This window comes from Branchiostoma floridae, chromosome 17, assembly GCF_000003815.2.
Source record: "Branchiostoma floridae strain S238N-H82 chromosome 17, Bfl_VNyyK, whole genome shotgun sequence".
NCBI classification, from domain to species: domain Eukaryota; kingdom Metazoa; phylum Chordata; class Leptocardii; order Amphioxiformes; family Branchiostomatidae; genus Branchiostoma; species Branchiostoma floridae.
The window spans coordinates 576,146-586,097 of NC_049995.1; the positions used below are offsets into that span (position 1 = coordinate 576,146).

Here is a 9,952-nt window from a genome sequence, read left to right on the forward strand (position 1 = left end):
GTAATGAGTATGCAATTCAGCCGCCAGATGCCATGTATATCCGAAGTGATCTGTTCTATCTGAGTGTGTAGGTGGCCAATGTTCCGGCGTGTCGCCACAGTTTGCCTAACTGCTTTGCTGTGTTAGTCACATGTCACAAGAATTAGCAGTCACTCACTGTCTTTAAATGCAAAATCACTCAGGAAAAATCACCTAACTTATCAAAATGACTACCAAAACTACTCTTCCCCAAATAAAGCCTCTTTTCTCTATCTTTCCCCTAGCCGGTTATATTCCTCTCTATTTGTTCCATTTCTACGATTTTCCAGCGATCCGGAGTCTGGTAGAGACTACACAAACGGTGCCCTGTATGGTGAGCGCTAAGTATGGCACGGACAATGTATCATTCGATACTTTAACAGATCAAACACAAGACATTACTCTTTTACGTTGTACTATGTTCGATAGACCAGGGTATGGAGTATTACTGGTATATATAGAACAGTTTTACGTTTAATGATTTTTTACGAACTACAATATGTTTTTACCCGCGATGCTATATAATATGCCATGTTTTGGATCCCGCATAGCTCTCGCGTTCTGACATTCAAGTGATCCTACCCGTGGTCGAAGGGAAACCCCCGGGACTGTTGCATCTAGCGAAGGGTATTCCCTACTTAGGCCCCAGCAAGTGAATTTTATGGATAACATTCCATGCAGAGTATCGCGAAAAAAAAAGAAGAAAAAAAAAAATAGACAAAACAGCTTCCACAGCATTTCACCAATCTTCGTAAAAACTTTGGAGAAGGTACAGCAGATATTGACTGACAAAGTCACGGAAGGAATTTTTCTTCAGATTAAAAATGTTTAAATGGCACTGTAAAATTTACGCCTGGGGTCCAAACGGACCCCACTCGGGTGTTTGAAACGATAGAACGTGGCATCACAACTAACTAGGCATTCATTCCTGTATTAAAGAAGTGAATTAGTGTAGTAAAAATGATACTAGTGTGGTACACTGTTATCACTTGCCAAGCTGGCAACTACATTCATGGCTTCAAATTGGTGGCACTTTAACAACTATCCAACAATTTTCACTTCTGCAACTACAGTCATTGCTACCTCCCTTGTGTCATTTCTACAAGTATGATTATTAGGCTACAACACAACATGTTTGCATATTTTGGTATATCTGACCATGCCTGAAGAGGAACAAGTCAAATGCATGCCAATATTTGAAAATTTCAAACAGAAAACAAGGAAAGTGTATTTTTCTGTTGTTTCATTTTATCTTCATTCTTTCACACATTCTTAATTTCCTTTGAAGTTCCTTTGGCATTCTACGATATTAGTTTCCATTATCTGATTTTTTTTCAATGTAAGGTTTATACGTGCTCATTTTATAGCTGGTTTCTACGATGTACGGTATGGTCGAAAAATCCTTCGCACATGGATAAAAATTCACACGCGCGTAGATGTCATCCATATAGTTTAATCAAATAAACCTTGCTTATTCCCCTGTCATATTGAGCGAAAATCGATCGGACGATGAGTCTGCGGCAATCGCCCGAGCCTCGCTTATAACGATAACTTTATTGCACAACAATTGTACAAGGTACAATGTATGGCTTATATGTGACAGGGACGGTTTTCAGGTGAAAAATACGCGCAACCCTCTGTCGATCTTAAATATGGATGATCATCCTGCTATATGCCCGAAGGTCGAGGGTATTGTGACAGGGGTATAACGTCGCTTAAACGATACTCTTAGAAACGTCTGTATGATTGTAAAACAGACAATCTGCACTTGGGCATTTGTTTGAAATAATCGTAATCTTTAATGTTTTAAAGATCAGGCTAACCTGGCGAGGCTTTCTAAACATGAGTTCCGCAATCGAGAGTGTTCAAACTGGGTCGCCAAATAACAAGGGGTCTGTGAGTTCATATGATTGCGAATTTACTAGTATTCTACAAGCCTCTGTTTACCAGCAAGTTGGCACACACACAAATATTATAACATTTCAAATAACTCCGTGTAATCAGCTATCTCGATTGAACCATTTGGGAATATTTTAAAAGCCCGCAAACTCTTGGCGGGTAGGGATATTACACATAATAAAACACATTGGAATAAAACAAAAGAAAGGAAAAGATTTTTTTGAATTATAAGTACATAGAAAAAAAGAAGACAACACAGGAAGGTAAAAGACAACTAGAAATAAAAAGAGAGGAGAAGAACAAAGAAGGAAGATGATTGAATTTCCCTTACCTGCTGTTTCCAACTTGTCTTCCAGCACGACGCCTGTCACAGCGGTGAACAGCGCAGCTACGGCGAAACGTTTGACGTGTGTGCGGCAAAGACATGAGGAGGGCGGAGTAGAAAGGGGGCGTACTTCAAAAGGATCTGACCAATACGTACATCTGTTACAAAGGTAAATATGACATCACCATTCACATATCCGTAGGCTTAGATAGCTTTGAATGTGATTGGTCAATTTGTAACCAATCGTAGTCTCTTATACCTATAGTGTGTATCAACGAGTAATGACATGCGGGACTAAATCAAGGTAACCTGCCTCCTAAAACGACAAGAAGATTGGGTTTATTGATTTATTATTTGTCCTAAAACCCAAATTAAGTTTCAAATTATAAACTATATATTTTTCAGACAGTAAAGTTAAGATACATTTTTTTCGCGAACCATTTGTTTATTGTTCTTCATTTTGATAGAAGGGATAGTGGGAAAATTAAATGACTTTATAACATGTGAGGACCAAGTAGGCCGCGTTTGTTTTTACTTATCGTTTTACCCGTATCCAAGAACATGAAACGTACTTTGAGACGTATCTCTAGTATATACTAAACATATCTGCGACTTATTTTTGAGTGCAGTTTACCTCGTCGCTCAAGAGTTGTTTGTTGACATTTCCATTGTCCGTCCTCTTACACCTCATTTACCAACTTGTTAAAGATAATTACCGGTGGCTCAAACATGAATACAATTGAGCTCCACCTAAGTGTAAAAGTATCGTGGGAACCACTTGATGGATTTGTTACATCAATGCCATCTTATATAACAAGCATTTATCGTGCTGATGCTTTTTTTTTCGTCTGCATAAAATGAGCTAATAGCATTGAACGTAAATACCCTCTCTTAATTTTTTAAGGAGCAAACAAGAGTAAATCATAAGCGTGCAGGACAACTCTTGACCTCAGATGAAAACTAAGAGTCGTCCTTCATTGACCTCTGATAACTTCGTGCTTCTGTTACGGACAGACATTAACCCAATTAAAGATTTTTCAGTTGAAAAATGATTGAAGACATCTGGGTGTCACCAAGACCTTCCAGACAATTAAACATTTGACACGGTTTTTGGGTGGCAACACTTATCTATTGTAACAATACCTATTGGTGAAGCAAATATCTTGTGTGTCGTTACAGTAGCTTTACTGTTATTTTTGTGGAGGTCGTTTGTATACCGGTAAAACAAAATAATGGCCTTCGATAACTCTACGTTGCCCTTGCAAATGGTGCCTCTATGGAGCAAGTGAAGATGTTATATAAGGCTTTCTTTGATAATCCGTCAGCTGCAAAATCGTTAATTAGTTGGACAAATGTCAATTTTTAACCGTGGGAAAACATGGCGTTATGTAAGGCTTCCTTCGGTAATCATTTAACCAAAAAATCGGTAATTGGATGGACAAATGTCAATTGTAAACCGTGGGAAAACATGACGCATACATATTTGCCTTATCGGTTAGATGACCTTTGACGTCATGAGGTCACCTCATGTTGTGTTTTATGCGTGGACATCTTTGTTCGTATGGTGATGTATGATTACAGGGTTAAGGTCTTCAACATGAAGAGGTGATTAGACGCCTGAAAACTGCGGGTATAAGTAATTACCAAGAATTTAAATGCTAAAGATTGGGGTACAGTTAAAAAATATTTGAAAATGAGCTTAAATGTTCCAGCTCGTTGTCTTTTAATAGCATATTTTATTTTACTAGCGGAGGTAATGGAACTGCAGCCAACGCAAAGGTAGTACTTGGGAGAATATCTTGCTTAATTAAGTCGAGTCCATCCGGTCTCGAAGTATCGTAGGACGCAAATTCTCGCCAGCCGAAGAAACAACTTATAGTCTCAAAACGTACCCTCTACATTACAACACGGTTTCTGCCGTGCACAAAAAAAATGACTACCGCCTGTATACGTACCACACACGTTTTACTTTACGGACGATATGAATATTGTGACGATGTGATTTTTGCATGTGCCGGATAAATGGTAATTTCCAAGTGAGAAGCGTCACCTAGCAATCCTTATTAGAACTGCATTTTTTTTTACTATTTTCAGACTTTTTATCCTTGTGGATCAAAAGCGTAACCTGGCGGTAAATTGTGGAACTGCAACGATTTGTGGTCAAGAATCGTAAATCGGAGGTAACTACATAACGCTAAACAGACATGTGTGGCGTTAGAATCGTACGTACACTATGACATTGAACTGCTACCAAATACCAACAGTATATCTTAAATTTTTGTAGGTGATTTCGTCACGCTATACGGTATTACATATACTTCAGTTATATAGCTGTGGCAAATATGGTTAGTATACAGGTCTATCCTGCTGTAGTCAACTAAAGTTAGTTCAGTACAAGTATGAAGTACCCCATTTTACATAAGGCCATGTTGACTTGATTATACGGATGACATCCTCTGGGAAGTCCAAAATTGATGCGAGCGAGCGAATAAAAAAAAAGTTTGGCCAAAAAAAAAAGTTGGCTTCAGTATGAAATCAATGTGGCCAGGAAGGTTCAACATACGACTACAAACACATGTATGGTATACCAACAGTTAGATGTTGCGACCAGTACATCATACGAGTGCAAAACATTTTTTTTGTCTTGGAAAAAAAAAATAGACCTGAAAAAAAAATCAGACGAACGGGTTTCACCGATTACAAAATGGACACACTATCTCGGCAGGTGTTTGGGGTTTTACCGGGCCAAGAAGATCTTAAGACAACAAAAGCGAAGTGAGTAGAGGTTATAGTCACTTGTACCAAGTTTCTACAGTCAAAGGTACAGACAGTTAGCCTTTATTACATGAAGATGGGATTTTAAAATGCCAGTGGTAGTCCAATAATCCACCAAAGAGATTCCTTTGTAGCAAAATTGACCAATTACCATTGCATTGCCAGTTCTCAAGTCTCAACAGACAATCAGGTCCAGATTCAGGTCCACCTGGAAATGATCCTCTGGACCTGAACGGGACCTATCCTGAATTTACTGGTACAAACCCCTACAAAGAATACTTTTTTTTTCTTTCTGTCCTTTCACATCTTATTCTTTGACTTTAGATTTATTTTGGCATTCTATGGCATCAGTTATCTGTTTTCTGATTCCTTTTTTTCAATCTACGGAATATTTGTGCTCATTTTACAGCTGCTTTGCACAATTTACTGTGTGGTCCAAACTTTTTTTTTTTTGGAAATGGCCAAAAATTGGTGCGAGCGCGGATGTCATCCATATAATCAAATCAACATGGCCTAATGTATGACTTAGATGTTGTCAAAAAAATGCGCCAATTGATACTTCTTCGCGACGAAATCAGTTTTCCCAGGGTAAAGAGATAAAAGTTTGACGATGCCTGTCTTAAAAACATGCTTCAGGAAGACTAGAGTTTTTCCTTTGAAAGAAACTAATATCAACAATTGCAACCGCTTGCAAAGATAGTTGTCTCAGTTCTAGTTTTAAGCCATGGCGCCAGTAATAGCGGGAATCATCTGTCAATCATATTAAAGCAATTTGCTGATTAATTCCTTCTCATATTGCCGACGTAAATTGAGATATAAACTTAACTTCTGGCAACGCTTCTCCCCCCCCCCCCTTCTTACCTGGAGGTCAAGGAACTAGGTAGGTAGGTTATAAAAAAATTCCAAAGGAGCCTGGTAATGCAACAAAATGATAACAATATGAAATAAAATAAAAATGAGCTATCCATTAACCAGAAAAATTAAATGAATTTGCAAAGGCATATTATAGAATATCACACATTGGGGTAATGATTAGGCCGCTATTTCAGAAAAAAATATTTTTTCCTATTCAGGGATGGTCAGATAGACCAAAATGGGCAAACGTGTTGTCAACAATATCGCCATGACAAAAGACAATAATCATGCTTTGTTCTTCTTCCAGATCTTAATAGAGAAACCTGACTCATGATGAAAGACGTAACGAATGAATTCTAACTATCGCTACACGCTTCCCGGTGACGTGAAATACGTCCTTTCGTTTTTCGTCCTCCTTTTTAAATGGAAATTGGCAAATATTTTGTATGAATATCTTAAGAAAATTGACTCTTTCAAACACAAGAATAGTTTAGAGATTGTTAGAAATGTTCCTTGGCAAGTTGAATTCAGGCTTTGTGACAGTTTGTAGCGACAAGGGTGAAATGGCAACTCGGGAACTTAATCCCTCAGCTTTGAATCATGTGTCTTTTTGTTAATTTAGACATTTAAGTAAAACAACGAAGTGGCGAAATTTCAACGGTCGCTTTTTGTCTGCCTTTATAAAGTCAGCATAGCGCCTGAGAGTCAAGTATACTATTAATACATCGGTCTTACTAAGAAAAGCAGTTGTTGTTTCAGCGAGCACGTCGAGACATGGCCATCCGTTACCACTCCTGATATTGTAAACTACTCAGTGTCCTCGCCGAACAATATGTAATATATGGTCAAATGAAAGCTTAAAAGAGTCTGGAAGCTCACAACGATTTTCCGTCAGGATGTGTCCACAATGCCCTATCTTAGAGGAGATACAGCATTCATTACCAGGCGGGTAAGTGAATAACTGATACCTATAGAATGGGGTGAGTTTTATACGTCTGGTCACGGTATGACCATAATTATAACATATCACTCAGTTGTCCTCATCGCATGCCATACAAGCTGTGAGACTGGTAAAAATGACCAGATAAAATAACTAATTTCCAATAGCTATTTGCGGTAAATGTTTTATCTTATGGGGCCAATAATGTGCCTTTGTCTGTGTCATACTTAATAACTTTCAACTCTATTTCAGGTTGTCCATTCACAAAGTATCAGCAAAACAATAACAAAACCTTTGATACTGGCCCAGAAGGATGGGAATATCAGGAAGGACAGCTGGTTCAGGAGAAAGATTTGTTCATATAGCAGCTGTTCTGTTCAGAGCTCAGGCAGCTATTCTTTTCCGAGAGGAGAGAACAGTCGCACAAGATAAGCGTACTGGTTTTGCCCGCTGCACTGGCGAAAAAAATGGAATACTTACCTGCTGAAAACATCGACTCCACATCGGCCGAAAGCAAAAAAAAAAAAATGAATAAATAAAAATAAAAATTGGACACTACATTAGATATGGGTAGCATGTCTGGCAAATCTGCATCACTTCAAAAAAAGGTTCGTATTTCAACACTCTCTAAGCAGGAGACTGAAGAGTCCTTTGCTTATTTTGAACGAAAGTATCAAACTTTATTTTGAAAACGACAAATTTGCTCCTTCATGAATACTTGACGTAAACACGGAAATTAATATTTCCCCTGCGGGCGTGAAGTAACCTAATGCAGAAACGCACTGATCATCAGTAAGTAGTAAAGGCACTCGTCGGTCTCGCAGGACCATGAGTAGTACTAATTCTACACAATGCACTTATTGTTTGTTTTTACGTTTTGAGCGTCTCTGTTCTGATGCAAGTCTCTGCTTTGCTTCCCCCCGTTTCAGTCCCTCCTTGACTTCCTGTCTCCAAAGAGTTCTATTTGCTGCAAGTGACTCCCATGTGTTGATGCTCATGTCAAGGGCCTTTAAGTCCCGTTTGATAACATCCTTAAAACGTAGGTGGGGACGGCCACGTGTTCTTGTCCCAGTAGCCAGTTCACTGTACAATAAATCCTTTGGAATCCTCCCATCTGGCATGCGGCACACATGCCCAATCCAGCGAAGTCTTCGCTGCGCCAGCAGTGTGTACATACTAGGAATATTAGCACGTGTGAGTACATCTACATTGGTGACATAATCACTCCACTTGATATGAAGGATTCTACGCAAGCAACGCATGTGAAATGTGTTGAGTTTCCTTTCCTGACTTGTGTATAGGGACCATGTTTCGCTGCCATAAAGCAGAACACTGAGAACACACGCCCTATAAACAGCAAACTTTGTGTGAATTGTGAGTTTCTGATTTCCCCAGACTCTCTTTTGTAGTCTGGCAAAAGTAGTTGCTGCTCGTCCTATTTTACAATTCATTTCAGCGTCCAGGGAGAGGTTGTCTGTCACAGTGGATCCTAGGTAAGTAAACTTGGGAACCACTTCTAACGCATGATTGTTGATGGTGACTGCTGGGGGGTGATCCACTCCCTGGCACATCACTTGTGTTTTCTTTATACTTATGGTCAAGCTGAAGTCCTGACAAGCAGCAGAGAATTTGTCCAACAGTGTTTGTAGTTTGTTCACAGAGTGAGCTGCCAGTGCAGCATCATCTGCAAATAGAAGATCTCTAATAAGTACTTCACGGATTTTGGTTTTGGCTTTAAGTCTGGCCAAGTTGAAAAGTTTCCCATCTGATCTGGTATGGAGGTAAACTCCTTCGGCTGAAGAGCCGAAAGCATGTTTCAGCATGACTGCAAAGAAAATGCCGAACAAGGTAGGGGCCAATACGCAACCCTGCTTTACCCCGCTGCGGATGTCAAAAGCTTCAGAGGACGATCCATCAAACTGGACGACTCCTTTCATACCTGTGTGAAAGGACTGGATCATTCTGAGAAGTTTTGGAGGGCATCCGATCTTGGCAAGTATTTTGAATAGGCCATCTCTGCTGACAAGATCAAAAGCTTTTGTTAGATCTATGAACGCAATATAAAGGGGTTGTCTCTGTTCTCTGCATTTTTCTTGTAACTGTCGGAGGGAGAATATCATGTCAATGGTGGAACGCTCCGACCTGAAGCCGCATTGAGACTCCGGATACACTCTGTCAGCAAGTCGCTGCAGCCGACCTAGGACCACCCGTGCAAAGATTTTCCCCACAATGCTGAGTAAGGAAATTCCGCGATAATTATTACAATCGCTTCTATCTCCTTTATTTTTGTATAATGTGACAATGTTTGAGTCTTTCATGTCCTGTGGTATCTCTCCCTCCTCCCAGCATTGACACAGTATATCATGCAGTTCAGGCAGCAGTACACCTTTAGCATTCTTGATGACCTCAGGAGGTATTCCATCCATACCAGGTGCTTTACCTGAGCGCAGGCTGTCGACAGCTTTACTCATCTCCTCCAATGTTGGTACTGCATCCAGTTCCCACAAAACAGACAGAGTCTCGATGCTGTCCAGTGCTGTCTCATTTATGGTATTTTCCCTTGCATACAGCTCTGAGTAATGTTCTAGCCACCTTTCCATCTGCTTCCCTCTGTCGGTAATTGTTTCACCAGACAGAGACTTTAGAGGTGCGGAGCCATTTTGTGTCGGTCCAATGGCTTTCTTAATCCCCTCGTACATACCACGGATGTTGCCTGTTTCGGCTGATGACTGAATGCTTTTGCAGAGATCAAGCCAGAATTTGTTTGCGCACTGTCGAGCCATGCGCTGGACTTTGCTCCTGGCAGTCCTCAGGACTTGCAAGGTTAGCTGACTGGGTGAGCGTTTATGCTCCAGAAGTGCAGTACGCTTTTCTTCAATGACCACATTTAGTTCACTTGCATACTCCTCAAACCAATCTTGGGTCTTTCCCTGCTTTCTTCCAAAGACACCTAATGCTGTACGGTGGAGTGTGTCTCTGAGGTAACTCCACCTCTGCTCAGCGTTTTCGCTCGCAGGTTTCTTGAGGAGAGCGGCTTCTAGAGCCTCTGTAAATTCCTCTACTTTCTCTGGAATCTGGGTTTTCCTGGCATCTATACGGATTTTACCCGGGGTTTGGAGCGATGGATCTTTTTTGGCGTA

General features: G+C 40.2%; 2 protein-coding genes and 1 long non-coding RNA gene across 4 annotated transcripts in view; 1 reads left to right on the forward strand and 2 right to left on the reverse strand.

Annotated features, from left to right (window-relative positions):
* Positions 1–2,354, reverse strand: part of LOC118404956 — a 15,516-nt gene extending 13,162 nt beyond the window's left edge. Inside the window, exon 1 of the mRNA XM_035804361.1 lies at positions 2,249–2,354. The gene's annotated coding sequence lies outside the window, so the exon portion shown is untranslated. The remainder of the gene's footprint in view (positions 1–2,248) is intronic.
* The window catches only part of LOC118404963, a 13,394-nt gene extending 5,451 nt beyond the window's left edge, over positions 1–7,943 (forward strand). The window contains exons 2-4 of one of the 2 annotated variants that reach the window (XR_004829829.1): positions 2,274–4,422; positions 6,180–6,821; positions 7,065–7,943. This is a non-coding gene — a long non-coding RNA (uncharacterized LOC118404963). Of the gene's footprint in view, positions 1–2,273; positions 4,423–6,179; positions 6,822–7,064 lie in introns of those variants that run through there. The other variant, XR_004829828.1, reaches the window with a different exon arrangement.
* LOC118404941 overlaps positions 1–9,952 on the reverse strand; it is a gene marked incomplete in the record, with an annotated part of 125,594 nt that overhangs the window by 67,949 nt on the left and 47,693 nt on the right.